The 17,949-nt window shown below is 39.1% G+C and overlaps 1 long non-coding RNA gene across 1 annotated transcript in view; it reads left to right on the top strand.

Annotated features, from left to right (window-relative positions):
* The first annotated feature begins 6,815 nt into the window (after positions 1-6,815).
* Positions 6,816-17,949, top strand: part of LOC130708725 (uncharacterized) — a 36,666-nt gene continuing 25,532 nt past the window's right edge. The window contains exon 1 of the long non-coding RNA XR_009009079.1: positions 6,816-6,925. This is a non-coding gene — a long non-coding RNA (uncharacterized LOC130708725). The remainder of the gene's footprint in view (positions 6,926-17,949) is intronic.

The following is a 17,949-nucleotide window of genomic DNA, read 5'->3' as shown; positions in this document are numbered from 1 at the left end:
GGGGTGCCTGTCCCCACTCTTGACTCTGGGCTTAATCGTTTCACTGTTTTGATCAAGAAAACGAGGCAGAAGTGACAGCATGTCGGTTGTTTGTGCCCTCGCCCTATCATTGTCATAAGAACATGCTCACTAGTCTGCTGGAGGATGAGAAACATGTAAAACGGAGCCCGGTCACCCCTGTCACCCCAACTGAAGCCAGCTTAGATCAGCCAGTAGCCAGCTGACCACCCCCCCGCATAAGTGAGCAAGCCCAGCCAAGGGCAGCAGAGTCACCTAGCCCCGGCTGACCCCAGGAATGTAAGGAACAAATGCCTATTGTTGCACACCTCTCAAGTCCAGGGCAATAGCATTAGTCTGGCAATACATAACTGATACACCACCCACTGGGGTTCTTTTCAATGAATGTTTTTCACTTGTAGATATACTAATTGTTACTTTTTCAAATTTGCCTATTCTTTGTAATTCCTATTGCTTCTATATGTTTCTATTCTGTCTTTTGTCTACTTAATCATTTTAAACATAACCGTTTCATAACTTCTTTCAGACTGTTAAATTATCTCAAGTTCTTGGGGTGCTTATCTTTCTGTTTGTTGTGTCCACTGATTTCTCTCATAAGGGATTGTTTCCTCATTTTATCTATAATTTTAACTTTTGAGCCCATATTTGTTTTTTCTATGTGTGTTCAGTATAGATTGATTGAGGAAAGTGTTCCAAGGCAGTGGTCTTGTATTTGCTTCTGCTGGGAGCTCCAAGTGTATCCCCAGTCCAGAACCAGATTTACATTAATTTCATGTCCTGAGGATTTCAGCACCAGGTGGCTAGCATAAATTGTTATTCTATGACCACACATCATACTTTGTTTCAGTTTCTCGCTAGAAGCTTTTTCTATTCACATCTGCTGACAGAGACAAACTTCCTTTGCGTTTCAAGACTGGTCATCTGAACCTTTAATCCTCTTTCACTGGAGGTACAGAATTGCCAAGGTCCCAGCCTAATGCAAGAGTTTCAGGTCCAAGTTCCGCCTCCTATGGGTCAGGACCATATGTGTGTGTGTGTCCCATAAAACCCCAGCACCTTGGCATGAGGGTCTACTCCAAGGCAGATCCTTACTGGGCCACAATGACATCAGCTCGTGAGCTGACACTCTTCATTTCTGAAATTCAGGATTAGGTTTGTTCCTTAAAGTTCACCCAATGTTGACTTTTACACAGTATTCCTTTTTATTTACTTTAGGAGAAATGTCCATGTCGCTCAGTTCTCCATGTTGCTTGCACATGCTTTGTTTAGTGAGCACAGACAATTGACTGTAAAAATTAAAGAATTTTTTTGAACTGACCCAGCCCTCAGGCAAAAGAAAAACATGGTTCATTACAAAGAATATGGCTCAGTTAACAAACTGAAGAATAAAAACCATATGATCATCTCAATAGATGCAGAAAAAACTTTTGACAAAATTCAACACCCATTTATGATAAAAACTCTCCAGAAAGTGGACATAGAGGGAACCTACCTCAACATAATAAAGGCCATATATGACAAACCCACAGCAAACATCATTCTCAATGGTGAAAAACTGAAAGCATTTCCTCTAAGATCAGGAACAAGACAAGGATGTCCACTCTCACCACTATTATTCAACATAGGTTTTGAAGTCCTAGCCACGGCAATCAGAGAAGAAAAGGAATTAAAAGGAATACAAATTGGAAAAGAAGAAGTAAAACTGTCACTCTTTGCAGATGACATGATACTATACATAGAGAGTGCTAAAGATGCCACCAGAAAACTACTAGAGCTAATCAATGAATTTGGTAAAGTTGCAGGATACAAAATTAATGCACAGAAATTCCTCTTGCATTCCTATATACTAATGATGAAAAATCTGAAAGAGAAATTAAGGAAACACTCCATTTACCATGGCAGCAAAAAGAATAGAATACCTAGGAATAAACCTACCTAGGGAAACAAAAGACCTGTATGAAGAAAACTATAAGACCCTGATGAAAGAAATTAAAGACAATACAAACAGATGGAGAGATATACCATGTTCTTGGATCGGAAGAATCAATATTATGAAAATGGCTGTACTACCCAAAGCAGTCTACAGATTCAATGCAATCCCTATCAAATTACCAGTGACATTTTTTACAGAACTAGAACAAAAAACCTTAAAATTTGTATAGAGACACAAAAGACCCCGAATAGCCAAGGCAATCTTGAGGGAAAAAAACGGAGCTGGAGGAGTCAGACTCCCTGACTTCAGACTATACTACAAAGTTTCAGTAATCAAGACAATATGGTACTGGCACAAAAACAGAAATATAGATCAATGGAACAGGATAGAAAGCCCAGAGATAAACCTACGCACCTATGGTCAACTAATCTATGACAAAGGAGGCAAGGATATACAATGGAGAAAAGAGTCTCTTCAATAAGTGGTGCTGGGAAAACTGGACAGCTACATGTAAAAGAATGAAATTAGAACACTCCCTAACACCACACACAAAAATAAACTCAAAATGGATTAAAGACCTAAATGTAAGACTGGACACTCTAAAACTCTTAGAGGAAAACATAGGAAGAATACTCTTTGACATAAATCACAGCAAGATCTGTTTTGATCCACCTCCTAGAGTAGTGGAAATAAAAACAAAAATAAACAAATGGGACCTAATGAAACTTAAAAGCTTTTGCAAAGCGAAGGAAACTACAAACAAGATGAAAAGACAACCCTCAGAATGGGAGAAAATATTTGTGAACAAATTAACAGAAAAAGGATTAATCTCCAAAATATATAAACAGCTCATGCAGCTCAATATTAAAAAAACAAACACCCAATCCAAAAATAGGCAGAAGACCTAAAGAGATATTTCTCCAAAGAAGACATACAGGTGGCCAAGAAGCACATGAAAAGCTGCTCAACATCACTAATTATTAGAGAAATGCAAATCAAAACTACAATGAGGTATCACCTCACACCAGTTAGAATGGGCATCATCAGAAAATCTACAAACAACAAATGCTGGTTGTGGGAATGTAAATTGATACAGCCACTATGGAGAACAGTATGGAGGTTCCTTAAAAAACTAAAAACTAGAATTACCATATGACCCAGCAATCCCACTACTGGGCATATATCCAGAGAAAACCATTATCCAAAAGACACATGCACCTCAATGTTCATTGCAGCACTATTTACAATAGCCAGGACATGGAAGCAACCTAAATGCCCATCGACAGATGAATAGATAAAGAAGTTGTGGTACATATATACAATGGAATATTACTCAGCCATAAAAAGGAATGAAATTGGGTCATTTGTAGAGACGTGGATGGATCTAGAGACTGTCATACAGAGTGAAGTAAGTCAGAAAGAGAAAAACAAATATCGTATATTAACGCATGTATGTGGAACCTAGAAAAATGGTACAGATGAACTTGTTTGCAGGGCAGAAATAGAGACACAGATGTAGAGAACAAACATATGGATACCGAGGGGGGAAAGTGGTGGGGGGGGAGGGGTGGTGGTGGGATGAATTGGGAGATTGGGATTGACATATATACACTAATTTGTATGAAATAGGTAACTAATAAGAACCTGCTGTATAAAAAAATAAAATTCAAATATTCAAAAAAAAATCAAAGAATATGGCTCAGGACAAAAGTTGTTTTTTGGGTTTTTTTTTTTTTAAATAGCCTTGATTTTTGTTAAGCACTCAAAATAGCCTCTGTCTCTTTTAAGTAATAAAGAATTGACATAAGCAGGTTTTGGACTTATGATAATGTTTTTCCAGTATCAGCATCTCTCGTAACTCTGTTATATTCTGTGATTTACTTTATGAGAATATGTCTATTCCTTTATTTTCCTGGTAACACTTGATTCCTATTCTCTAACGCATTTGAGTTGTAACAACACAGCAAATCAACCTTTACAATAGGACACAGGCATGGCACACCACATTTTTAATAGTAAATTTTATTTGAAAATTTTTTTAAAAAATGCGTTTAAATGAATACTTTTTAAATGCCACAATGTGTGGTTTTCTAACAAATAACCTGGGTTACTGGGCATCTTCCCTCTCTTCTAGGCAGAGCCTGATCTTTCTCCTTTCTTAGGGTGAAGGAAGGGACTGGGGGACAAGTACCAGGGATGTTCCTCCTGATTCTAATCCTCTATTTCTTTGCCTTAATCACTTCTTCATTCCCACACCAATGAGGTCATAGTGAAGAAAATGCGGAGGCTGGGATTTTGGTAAAAGTGTCACAGTTCTGTTTCAAAGTAGAAAAAAACATTTGCAAAGTTTGGCAAGTTTTGACTTGAGTTGAGCTAGCTAGGAAAGAGAACTATGGCTTTAATAAGCTTGAAGAAAAGAGAGCATCAAGATTTATAAAAATAGACCAACAATATACCAAATGATGCATTGTCCTTGAGTATAATCAGTGTGTGGATAAATGGAAAGTCACTGTATTCAGAGAAAAGCCATACTCTTGGCTCTGGAAGCAGAAGGAAACAGTAAGCACAATTCTATGACAGTATATGGACGTTGTTTTGTTTCAAAATGGTAGACTAAAAATATGCACCTACAGAGGCAATATGGTATACTGAAAAGATCATTCCTTTTAAGCCAAATGGACCCATGTACTGTTGGGCAAGCTCACAATCTCTCCAAACTTTAGTTTGATTTTTTTGTTTCCTGTAAAGTGAAATAATAGTAATTACTGGGGACTTCTCTGGTGGTCCAGTGGTAAAGAATCCGCCTCCCAATGCAGGGGACGCGGGTTCAATCCCTGGTCAGGGAACTAAGATCCCACATGCCACGGGGCAACTAAGATAAAATGGGAAGATAAAATGAGAAAATATATATTAAATACCTGGTTCATTAACACATAATAAAGAATGGCAATTATTATCTTTATACTATTTATTATCTTATTATCTTAACACACTCTTTTTTTTTTAAATTATGGAACATACAAATAAGGAAATGTAAAATGATGTGTGGTTCATGGAACCCAAATCTCTTAGTCAAATAAGAAGACTCAGAAAGAAGGACTCCAGGAGAGCTAAGGCCAGGCATGTTTATGTGGCTGTGTTATATCTTAGCAAGGCTCTGCCCCAGAGAGTCAGACATCAAGCACAGATTGTGATCGTCCTGGATGCCTCCGTGCCTGACAGACAAGAAAGTGATTCCTGTGATACATTTCTCTGGATGCAGTTAACTTTCCATTTATCCGCAATGATTCTGCGAAGGAACAATGAACCAGGCAGCATGAAGTGCACCCCTCTCGCAATGACTGACTCATTTCTACTCATTCAGTCTTTCTCTGCTAGAGGCACGCTCATCATTGGAGAGCAGAAAAAATGGCAGGTAAGCATGAAAATATTGGAAAAGGCTTTTCTTCTTTTTCTTGTAATATTGGTGGAATTCTGGGTATATATCCAAAGGAAATAAAACCAGGATCTGGAAGAGATATGGAAGGGATATCTATCTGCACTCTCATGCTCTTTGTAACATTATTCACAATAGTCAAGATATGGAAACAATCTAAATGCCCAGTAACAGATGAAGAAAATGTGGTATACACATACAATGGAATATTATTCAGTCTTCAAAAAGAAAGAAATCCTACCATTTGTGTCCACATGGATGAACCTTAAAGACATTAAGTAAAATAAGCCATGCACAGAAGACGAATACTACACCATCTCATGTATATGTGGAATCTAAAATAGTCAAACTCATAGAAGCAGAGAGCAGAACGGTGATTGCCGGGGACTGGGGGGAAGAGGGAATGGGGAGATGTTTGTCAAGGGCAAGAAATAAACCTAACTTAAATGTGGATTTGTCTCAAACATTTGTACTGGATTTGGGCTGTTTGTGTTGTGCAGACTTTGTTCATTTACATAAAATCAGGAGATTGTTGGAAGAAGTGTGTTCAGGTAATGCTCTTTGGCGAGCTTATAAAGACTTGTTTCTCCTTGGGTTAACTACACTGATATTAAGTTTGCCCTCATGTAGAAAACCACTCAAAATCTCTTAAAACCAAATCAGCACTTCACAATCTGTAATCACTACTACAAAAACAATTTCATTAATTTCCCCCTTTAACCCTTCCTGCATTTCCACAGCCATGGCTTTTCCTCTGATGAGGTTGTAGAGATTCGTGTCACTTCACCAGAATGGGAAATCTATGCTATTTTCATTAAGTAACTAAATGTTATGTGATTTCCAAATCTTACATAATTTCACACTCTTAGCAAAGTGAGAAAGAAAACTTTATTGCAATTTTTTTTTTCAGGATTGCTGATAAAGATGATAGTAGCAAAGGCTTACTAATGCAGAATACTTCATGGTTTATGATATATATGTCTATACATTATTTCATTTGAAATAAATCTTCAGAAATTTTATTTGCCAGTAGCCTTTTATTTTCTAATGAAGAAGGCTAATTTAAAATACATTGCAGCATAAAGATGTTAAGGCAAAACATAATTAAGAAAAGATTCCAGTTAATTTCAAACAAAAACTTAATCTCCATAATCTAATTGTTTTATTAAAAAAATAAGGACACCTCCAGAAGTTGCCAACTATCGAAATTTTAGGTAAATAAATGAGTTTCAAAAATTAATCTCGGTTATAGTAGTTATAATCAAGTAAAGAATGGGTGGACACTTGGAATTTGGGAAACAAGGCATGTGAATATCTTCTCTGCCAGCAATGGGTCATCATTTAACTTCTCAAAGTTGTGGGTTTTTAATGCATGATGCAAGTGGGATTCCACATTCTTTTACAACTTTTGCCCCTCACTATCCCCACCAAGGCAGTGAAGAGGGATTCTCTATAACCTTCCTCTCCTTTGGCCTGCTCCATCTTCGCCCCTGGTGTGGAAGGTATTTTGTTTTTAAACATCAAGATCATCCTATGAGGTATAATCTACATGTTTTTATTCATTCAAAAATATTTGAGTACCTACCTTCTGTCAGGAGCAATTCTGTATACTAAGAATACAGCAGTGAACCAGAGAATTTCTGCTCTCATGTAGCCTATATTCTGAAGGCAGAGACAGGAAATTAGTTAATCAGATAATCATGAAGTTTGACAGGCGGTAACTGCTGTATCAGGTATAAGTGCTATATAAAGGTAATGGATGAGAAAAATGTCAATTACTCAAGAAAAGACCATGCTTATATTGCAAGTATTTCCTCTAAAGCTACTGAAGCAGATTCAAAGGGACGATTGGGAACTGTATTTATCAGCTTGGGGAGAGGGAAAGAAAAGGGAGAGAAGCAGAGTGGGTCCTTTCTAGCAGTGGGTTGAGGGCTTGAAACTTCAGGTACTCAACAAATGCGCGTTGAATCTGAGCATAGTCAAACTTCTAATCTTACATAAATCAAGTTAATGCAGCAGTCCTATGAAGGACATGTTTTGGAATGCCAGCATGATGACCCTCTCTTATGGTTAAGCTGTTTTCTGTCTCTGTACCTCATCCATCTGATAGTCCTGGAAAGGAAAAAGAATGGATGTGATCTCAGGGAGGAGGAGGATATAGCATCTCGTAAGGGAATCCCAGCCGCACATGAAAAGAGGGAACACCGCCCTTCCCGACCCAGTGAACTACGGAAGAAAAATATTCCAGAATTTACTCGTCACAGCCTATCCCTGGGTCAAAACCTGGGACACTGGTGGGTGGTGCTGGATAGTAAACATCTGATAGATATGGAAGAGTCTGGAACGTTAGGGACTAATAGCACATTCCTCTTCCCTCCTGAGGAAAGTTCCTTACCCCTAGTTGAAAACCTTGAATGTGAACCCATGTCCCCAGAGTGGGAATGTGGAAGCCGAGGGAAGGGGCGAGAGAAGATCCTGAGGCAGAATTGTTGGCTCCCAGAGACCTGTTCAGGGTGTCTACAGCTGCACTGTCCAATGTGGTAGCCACTAGACGTATAAGGCTACTTAATTAAATTTTTTTCCTAACTTATTTATCTTTTTTTAAATTGAAGTATAGTTGATTTACAATGTTTCAGGTGTATAGCAAAGTGATTCAGTTTTATATATATATATATATTTTCAGATTCTTTTTCATTATAGGTTATTATAAGATATTGAATATAGTTCCCTGTGCTACACAGTAGGTCCTTGTTTTTATCTATTTTATGTATATGAGTGTATATCTGTTAATCCCAAACTTCCAATTTATCCTTTCCCCTCCTTCCCCCTTGGTAACCATAAATTTGTTTTCTACATCTGAGTCTACTACTGTTTTGTAAATAAGTTCATTTGTATCATTTTTTGGATTCCACATATAAGCCATATCATATGATATTTGTCTTTCTCTGTCTGACTTACTTCACTCAGTAGGATAATTTCTAGGTCCATCCATGTACCTAAAAATGGCATTATTTCATTCTTTTTTACGGCTGAGTAATGTTCCATTGTGTGTGTGTGTGTGTGTGTGTGTGTGTGTGTGTGTGTGTATATATATATATATATACACCACATCTTTTTAAGCAAATTGTTTGTTGATAGGCACTTGGATTGTTTCCATGTCTTGGCTATTGTAAATAATGCTGCTATGAAACTAGGGTGCATGTATCTTTTCAAATTAGAGTTTTAATTGTTTCTGGATATGTACCCAGGAATGGGATTGCTGGATCATATGGTAGCTCTATTTTTAGTTTTTCAAGGAATCTCTATAATTTTCTCCATAGTGGCTGCACCAGTTTACATTCCCACCAACAGTGCAGGAGGGTTCCTTTTTCTCCACACCCACTCCAGCATTTATTATTTGTAGACATTTTGATGATGGCCATTCTGACTGGTGTGAGGTGATACCTCATTGTAGTTTTGACTTGAATTTCTCTAATAATTAGCGATGTTGAGCATCTTTTCATGTGCTTTTTGGCCGTCTATGTCTTCACTGGAGAAGTGTCTATTTAGATCTTCTGCCCATTTTTTAAAAATAAACTTATTTATTTATTTATTTTTGGCTGTGTTGGGTCTTCGTTGCTGCATGCGGGCTTTCTCTAGTTGCAGCGAGCGGAGGCTACTCTTCGTTGCGGTGCGCGGGCTTCTCATTGCGGTGGCTTCTCTTGTTGTGGAGCATGGGCCCTAGAGTGCATGGGCTTCAGTAGTTGTGGCTTGCAGGGTCTAGAGTGCAGGCTCAGTAGTTGTGGCACACGGGCTTAGTTGCTCCACAGCATGTGGGATCTTCCCGGACCAGGGCTAGAACCCATGTCCCCTGCATTGGCAGGCAGATTCTTAACCACTGTGCCACCAGGGAAGTCTGCCCATTTTTTGATTGGGTCGTTTGGTTTTTTTTTTTTTTTTTTTTTGATATTGAGCTATATAAGCTGTTTGTATGTTTTGGAAATTAATTCCTTGTCTGTCTCATAGTTTGCAAATATTTTCTCCAGTCTGTAGGTTGTCTTTTCATTTTGTTTATGGTTTCCCTTGCTGTGCAAAGGCTTTTAAGTTTAATTAGGTACAACTTGTTTAATTTTGCTTATGTTTCCATTACTCTGGGAGACAGATCCAAAAAAAATTTCCTGCGATTTATGTCAAAGAGTGTTCTGCCTAAGTTTTCCTCTAGGAGTTTTACAGTATCTGGTCTTACATTTAGGCCTTTAATCCATTTGGAGTTTATTTTTGTGCATGGTGTTAGAGAATGTTCTAATTTCATTCTTTTACATGTTGCTGTCTAGTTTTCCCAGCACCACTTATTGAAGAGATTGCTTTTCTCCATTGTATATTCTTTCCTCCTTTGTCACAGATTAATTGACCATAAGTATGTGGGTTTATTTCTGGGCTTTCTATCCTGTTCCATTGATCTATGTGTCTGTTTTTTGTGCGGGTACTATACTGTTTTGATTACTGTAGCTCTGTAGTATAGTCTGAAGTCAGGGAGAATGATTTCTCCAGCTCTGTTCTTCATTCTCAAGATTGTTTTGGCTATTTGGGGTTTTTGTGTTTCCATACACATTTAAAAACATTTTTTCCCGTCCTGTGAAAAATGCTATTGGTAATTTGAAAGAGATTGCATTGAATCTATAGATTGCCCTGGGTAGTATGGCCATTTTAACAATATTGATTCTTCCAATCCAAGAACATGGTATATCTTTCCATCTGTTTGTGTCGTCTTCAATTAGTTTCATCAGCATCTTATAGTTTTTGGAGTACAGAACTTTTGCCTCCTTAAGTAGGTTTATTCCTAGGTATTTTTTTCTTTTTGATGCGATGGTAAATGAGATTGTTTCCTTAATTTCTCTTTCTGATATTTCATTGTTAGTGTACAGTAATGCAACACATTTCTCCATATTAATTTTTTATCCTACAACTTTACCAAATTCATTGATGAGCTCTAATAGTTTTCTGGTGGTGTCTTTGGGATTTTCTATGTAGAGTATCATGTCATCTACAAACAATGAGAGTTTTACTTCTTCCTTTCCAATTTGGATTGCTTTTGTTTTTCTTCTCTGACTGCTATCGCTAGGACTTCCAAAACTATGCTGAATAAAAGTGGTGAGAGTGGACATCCTTGTCTTTTTCCTGATCTTAGAGGGAATGCTTTCAGCTTTTTACTGTTGAGTATGATGTTGTTGTTATAAATGTGTAATAAATTTTAAAGTTATTGACATTAAATGAAATTTTAAATTTGGTTCCTTAGTCACATTAGCCACATTTCCAGTGCTCAATAACAGTATGTGACTGATGGCTACTGTATTGAAAGGCAAATAAGAAACACTTCCATCATAGCAGAAAGTTCTATTGGACAGCAGTGGTCTGGAGCAGTGAGCAACAAACTTTTTCTCTAAAGAGCCAGATAGTAAATATTTTTGGAGTTGAGGACCAGTTCCCTTCACAACTACTCAGTACTGTATTTGTAGCATGAAAGCAGCCATAGTCCATGTGTAAATAAGCAGGCATGGCCATGTTCCAATAAAACTTTATTTTCAAAAAACAGACTTTTGCCTAAGGGCTGGATCTTCTGGCCTAGAAGATCTGGAAGTTCCCACATGCTTCAGTGTAGGGACAGGAGCCACTGAAAGAATTGGACTAGTGGAGTCCCAGGATAGGACTAAATTACCTGATTTTGCACCCAAAACAATGCAGGTCCAGGTGCAATTTAGCAGACCCATCCTACCAAGGGCCAGACTTAGCATTGAAGAACAGCACACACACTTGCACAAACAGAGTCAAGGCCATCTTGAGAAGGAGCAGGGAGAGAGGGAAGAAACCCACAAGACCAACCTCAAATAAGCCAAATGATGTAAAAGAGACTGTCTAAGTGGAACAGACAGTGATGCTGTTTGTTGGCAAATGTAAATGTCATCACCAACTGTCCCAAACCCACCACCTCAGTCTACACTGAGGGGATAGGGTGAAACTCAGGAGGAACTTTAGATCAATTCTAGAAAACAGATAAGCCATAATTTCTTTGCATCTCTGAGTCAGAGTAAATAAAAGGTTAATACTGCTACACAATATTTTCCCACATGCACATGAAACTTAGGAAAGAAAATCTTTGCACTCTTTCTAGGAGCTCTGGTTTGAGCTAATTCATCTCTACAGCCCCTCCAGGGCCTCCCTGTGACTGATGATCTGCACTGAGGCATTGTGTGAAGAGAACACGGGCCTCAGAGGGAGAGAACCTGGGCTCCAGCTGTGCAGCTTCTGCTGAACCTCTTAACCATTCTAGGCCTCAGTGACCTCATCTGCCACACGAGAATGTGAATCAAATGATTCCTAAGTTCTTATCCAGCTCAGATAACAATTTATGATTCATCTAAAAGACATTTGGCTGGGGTTGTAGCCTGTGATTATAATTAACATGGTGAACCAGATCACATGTTAATGAGTAAAGTCTTAGCTTTATTAGTAAGTTTCTATCAGTTCACTGAAAAGTTCTGACATTTTATATTTGGTTGGTTGTGGGATCATCTTATCATTCATACTGTATTAGTCTGCTTGGGTGGCCATAACAAAATACCAAACGCCAGGTGGCTTAAACAACAGACATTTATTTCCTCACAGTTCTGGAGGCTAGAAGTCTGAGATCAGGGTACCAGCATGGTCAGTTCCTGATGAGGACCCTCTTCCTGGTTGCAGATGGCCACATTCTTGCTGTGTCCTCACATGGCAGAGAGAAATACACAGAGAGAAAGAGAGCTCTCTGGTATCTCCTCTTATAAGGGCACTTACATCATGAGGTCCCATGCTTATAACCTCATCTAAACCTAATTACCCCCAAAGGCTCCATGTCCAAACACCATCACACTGGAGATTATAGCTTCAACATATGAACTTGGCAGAGGGACTCAATTCAGTCCATAGCACAAACCTTGAAATTACTTTATGCTTGGATGCTGAGTTCTTGGAATTTTGCTCTCTGGTTATGTACAAAACCAAAGGAGATGCTCTTCTCATCAGTAGGAAACTTTTGAGGAAGAAGTATCAAATTGAGTCTCACCTTTTCTGAGGTTCAAAGCAGAGGTAGGATGTGGAAATGACTGCCTTGGTTATCAGCTATCATGATAGCTAATATTTACTGGGTAGTTTATTTCCACGAGGCACTCTTCAAAGTGTATTATATGAACCATCTCATTTCACCCTACAGCAACCTTATTAGACCTACGTAGAGATAAAGACACTAATATGTGGAAAGCCTAAGGAACTTACATAAGGTCCCATAGCTAATATGAGACTGAGTCTGGATATGAAACTCCACAGACGAGTTCCAGAGCCTGTCCTCCTAATCACCGTGCTCTACAGCCTCAGGCTGGACACAGATTATGAGGAGAGTCCACATACGCACAAACACACACACACACACACACACACACACACACTCATACACCCCACAGATGTGCTTGAACAAAGTAACATGTATTAATGTATTAATAATGTATTAATTAACATTGTAATGCCTATAAGCTATTTATACTTTATGATGGACTTTAATCAACTCAGCAAAATGCTTTTTCTTAACATCTGGCTAAGATCAGATTTTCAGGAAATGGGAGTTTTGATGAGTGGTGAAGAGAAAGAAGCTATTATGGCTTGGGGCAATTGCGGGATGAGAGGCCTGGAAAGAAGGCCGAATTTAGGAGCCATGAACTACTAGGGTATGAGACAAAGGCTTTAGTGCTTGAAGAGAGGAAAAGGGTGAGAGAGAAAAAGGAGACCATAATGAGGAGGAGAGTATAGAAAGCTGGGTGCTCACTCTCCAGAGCTCTGTGTGCCAGACACTGTTCTCAGGACATTACAAATATATTCTCTAATTTATCCCCACAATAATCTTTGGAAGTAGATTTTACTACTTCCATTTTGTAGCTATTGAATCCTGGGGATATTAAAAATACACCTAAAGTTACATACCTGGTAAATAGACAACCTTTGAACTAAAAAAATCTGTTCTCTGTGTACAGCCTTCCTAGGACACGGTTCATTTACTTTTGCCCTTTGGCCCAACATAGCCAACATCAGCCACTAAAACCTATCTTTGTGCCAGCAAAGTGTTGAAGGTTGGTCTTGCCTTGCCATCCAGATGCAATATATGGCTTATGTTAAAATGTGACTTCACATGGGACAACACTCAGGAGAGGCTCAAAAAGTTCAGTGGTCCAGTTCAATGACAATGGATAAGTAGCCAGTTATCCTAACCATCATTTCAAATAGCCTCATAAGCAAAAGGCTGGTAGGCATTCATGTCCAATATGAAGGTGGCTGAGAGTACCAGCTGGGTTTGCTGATGGTCAAGTTCACTAAATGGCTAGAGGTAGGAAACAAAGTCTGTAAGTGCAGAGATTCCTTACTATGCATTTTCCCATCTTGCTTGGCTTTTTGAAGGGGTCTAAGATCTTACAAGACCCTGAAGTTACAACCAAGTGGGTAGTTGTTTTTTGGGGTGGGACAGGAATGGAACATTGCTATCTTTAATCTATTATGGAAGATCTCCTCAATGACTGATAATCAGCAGCTCAGCTAATAACAAGGTCATTTGCTTCGATGCCTCTTGGTTGACTTTAGGACCCTCTGTCCTTGTCCTCTTCACTTATGTCCCTCTACTCATCTCTCTCCTCCTTAACCTCTCTGAACTCTAATCAGGAACTCTTTGCTTAGCCTGGGCAATTCCCTTCCTCCCTTTTTCATGGGTTTTGTGCCTACAACTCTCTTCTCCCTCTCAGCTTTCATTCATTTCCCTTATCCAAAACCCTTTTTGTTGCCCAAATATTGGTTTCTAATACCATTCTCTGATAAAAGGAACCAGGGCTCCTTGGAGAATTGACTGATACTGGGGCAGAAATATACAAAATGAGCCTGGCACATCTTATCTTGTAGTGACAGAAACTAAGGAAGTGCTTAAAAATTTTCGATTGGATTATGTCAAAGGGACACAGGAGTCAACTAAAAGAGTTCCCAATGGCAAAGCTGAAGCAATTTGAGAAACAAAATAAAGTAGTATTGAATTATGATACACATTAGAAAATAAATATCCATGAGTTCATACTGATATAAATAAATGATTGAATAAATTAATAAATGGCAAGAAGAGACAAATCTCCCATGCAGATAAATTTCAAATAATTTATGTCTATACTCCACACTAAAGGAGCAGGAGCATAACTCCCCACTCCTTAGGGGCTGTGCTTAGTGCCTTCCTCCCAAAATGTACAGTATGGAAAGGGGAAAAAAGAGCAACTTTCCAGGGGAGAAACCTGCTAAACACGACCTCAGCCAGGTGATCAAGGTGAACATCAACAGTGATAAATCGTGTTGATAGTATGCACCCTGGAGATTATGTGATGACAATATCTCTTTACCTCTGTGGATTTTCTACTATGAGGAACACATTATTCTGGTCTTATCTTGAGCAAAACATCAGACACATTTCAACAGTGAGGCATCTTTCAAAATACCTGACCAGTATTCATCAAAACTCTCAAGGTCATTGAAACCAAGGAAAGTTGAAGAAACTGTCACGGCCAAGAGGAGCCTAAGGAGACTCAACGACTAAACATAATGTGGTATCTTGGATGAAATCTGTTATGGATTGAATTGTGTCCCCCCAAAAAAAGATATGTTGAAGTCCTAATCCCCAGTATCTTAGAATGTGACCGTATTTGGAAATAGGGTCATTGCAATGTAATTAGTTAAGATAAGCACATACTGGAGTAGGGTATGTCCCTAATCCAATACTACTGGCATCCATATAAGAAGATGGCCATATGAAGAGAGAGACACAGGAGAAGGCCACTTGATGACAAAGGCAAGGGTTGGAGTATGCAGTTGCAAGTCAAGGAACATCAAAATTGCCAGAAAACCACTAGAAGTCAGGAAGGGACAGGGAAGAATTCCTCTTCAGGTTTTAGAGGGAGCATGGCCCTGCTGACACCTTGATTTCAGACTTCTAGCCTCCAGAACTGTGAGACAATAAATTTCTGCTATTTCAAGCCACCCAGTTTGTGGAATTTTCTCATGGCAGCCTTGTGGAACTAATACAGTATCCTGCAACGGAAAAAAAAAAGACAGTAGGTAAAAACTAAGTCTGAATAAACTGTTAATTATTAGTTAATGTATTGATATTGGTTCATTAATTCTAACCAATATACCATACTATTATAAGAAGGAGAAACTGAGTGTGGATATATAGGTTCTCTGTACTATCTTCTCAATTATTCAACAATGGAAAATGTTGAATAATGTCATATAATGGCAGTGTAAAACTCTAAAAATAAAGTATAACTTTAAAAAATCCTTTTCACATTTCAGCAATTGTTGAAATAAGTCCTCTTAATTCCTCCAAACTTTGGTTTTGAAATCATCTGCTTCTATGTTGTTTGTATCAACTGCTTTCTAATTTTAAAGAATCAGAGATGGCCCCACAGAAAGCTATCTTAAAGGCATCATGCTCCTGAGTTAGTCTTATCTCCTTCTTCTTCTCTCCCCATCCCCATTTGAGGCCTAGTTATCCATCCACCCCTTCATTCTGTGCCAGGACATGTGCCAGGAACATGGGGTGCCCTTGCCATCCAGGGAAGAAGACAGATACCACAAACATAATCACACAAATAAATGTCACATTGCCCTGTGAGCTTTTAAACTGGGATCATTAATTGTGAGGACAATGTAAACTTTAACATGGGCAGAGAGCTTGCCAGAGAAAGAAGCCAACATAGGGGACAGCAGAGGAGAGGTCCTGGGACATTATTAGAGCCTCTGGAGTTGGTTATGCCTGAACTCACTGCTCTCCTTTGACTTAATAGATATATAGTCATTAAATACCCATTTTAACTTAAAATCACAGCTTCTGTAGGTTCTGTAAAAGAGAAATTCATAGTTTATGAGAGCATTTTTAGAGGGATATCACTTAGTCACGGAAGTCAAGGAAGACAGCTTTGAGGGTGTAAAATCTGAGCTGAGATTTGAAGAATGTGTATTAACTAGGCAAAGAACGAGGGGGTAGGGACTTCCCTGATGGTGCAGCGGTTAAGAGTCCACCTGCCAATGCAGGGGACGCGGGTTTGATCCCTGGTCCGGGAAGATCCCACATGCCATGGAGCAACTAAGCCCATGTGCCACAACTACTGAGCCCACACACCGCAACTACCAAAGCCCGCTTGCTCTAGGGCCCGTGTGCCACAACAAGAGAAGCCACCGCAATGAGAAGCACACTCATGACAACGAAGAGTAGCTCCTGCTCACCACAACTAGAGAAAGCCCACGTACAGCAACAAAGACCCAACACAGCCAAAAATAAATAAAATTTAAAAATATATATAATAATGAGGGGGTAGAGATCCCCGGTAGAGGGTGGTAGGAGGGAACGTGTGAAGTACGAGGGACTGAACAATTACCAGTGTTTCTGGAGCCGAGTGAGGGAGGGTGAGTATTGTGGGAAGGTGCTAGAAAGAGAAACAGGGGGGCCAGACCCCACAGGACCTTGAAACCAAGTCAAGGGTTTTGTCTTTCCCTGATAGTGATGGTAAACTATTAGAGATATTAAGAGTTTGTGGGGAGGAAGACATGACATCATCATCAGATTTGTATTTTTGAAAGATCACTCTGGCTGCAGTGAGGAGAATGGATTGGCAGGGATGGGGTGGATCTAGTATCCTAGTTAGACAGCTACTGCAGAGACCCAGGTGGAGGCTGATGGCAGCACAGACCAGGGTGGTGGTAGAGGTAGAGGAGATGGGGAGGCGTAGATAGACTTGAAAGATATAGAAGGTGAAATGAATGGGATTTGATAATTTGGTCATGAAGCTAAGGAAAAGAAAAAAGTTGAGGATGACTTCTAGATTGCTGGGTTGACCAACTGGATGGATGTCACTCATTTAGACAGAGAACTGAGAAGCCTAGAATAAGACCAGCTATGCCAAACTCCTCACCACTTCTGAAAGGCACCATGTTATTTCATGCCTCAGTGCCTTCCAACATTCTGTCCTCAGCACATGAAAACCTGGCTTCTCTCTTCCTTTGTTTTGAGGGAGCTGTGTTGTATTTAATAGCACTGGCACTGCAATACGGTATAGGTATAGGAGTCAAGCGTCCAGACGCTGGGGTCAGACTGCTTGAATTTAAATTCTGGATATCTGTGTGATCATGTGAGTCTTCCCAAACCCCAGTTTCCCCATGTGCAAAGTGAGGATAGTAATAGTACCTGTTCTTTGAGAGTCTGGACTGCACTGAATGAGATAATGTATATAAAATGCTTATCACAGTGGTCAACACACAATAAGCACCCAGTATATGTTAGATTTTATTATAAAAGTGCATAAAAGTCAACTCTTGCCCTTGGGATTTTGATAGAGAGTCTATATCTTTCTTACTCATTCTGATCAAGACTTCTCAAAAGGCAGGTGCACTGAGAGAAAATATTTGCAAAAGACACATCTGATAAAGGGCTGTTATCCAAAATATACAAAGAACCCTTAAAACTCAACATTAAGAA

Source organism: Balaenoptera acutorostrata, chromosome 8 (assembly GCF_949987535.1).
Source record: "Balaenoptera acutorostrata chromosome 8, mBalAcu1.1, whole genome shotgun sequence".
Classification (NCBI taxonomy): domain Eukaryota; kingdom Metazoa; phylum Chordata; class Mammalia; order Artiodactyla; family Balaenopteridae; genus Balaenoptera; species Balaenoptera acutorostrata.
The sequence above is the reverse complement of the archived record's forward strand: the minus strand, read 5'-3'. Positions and strand labels throughout refer to the sequence as shown.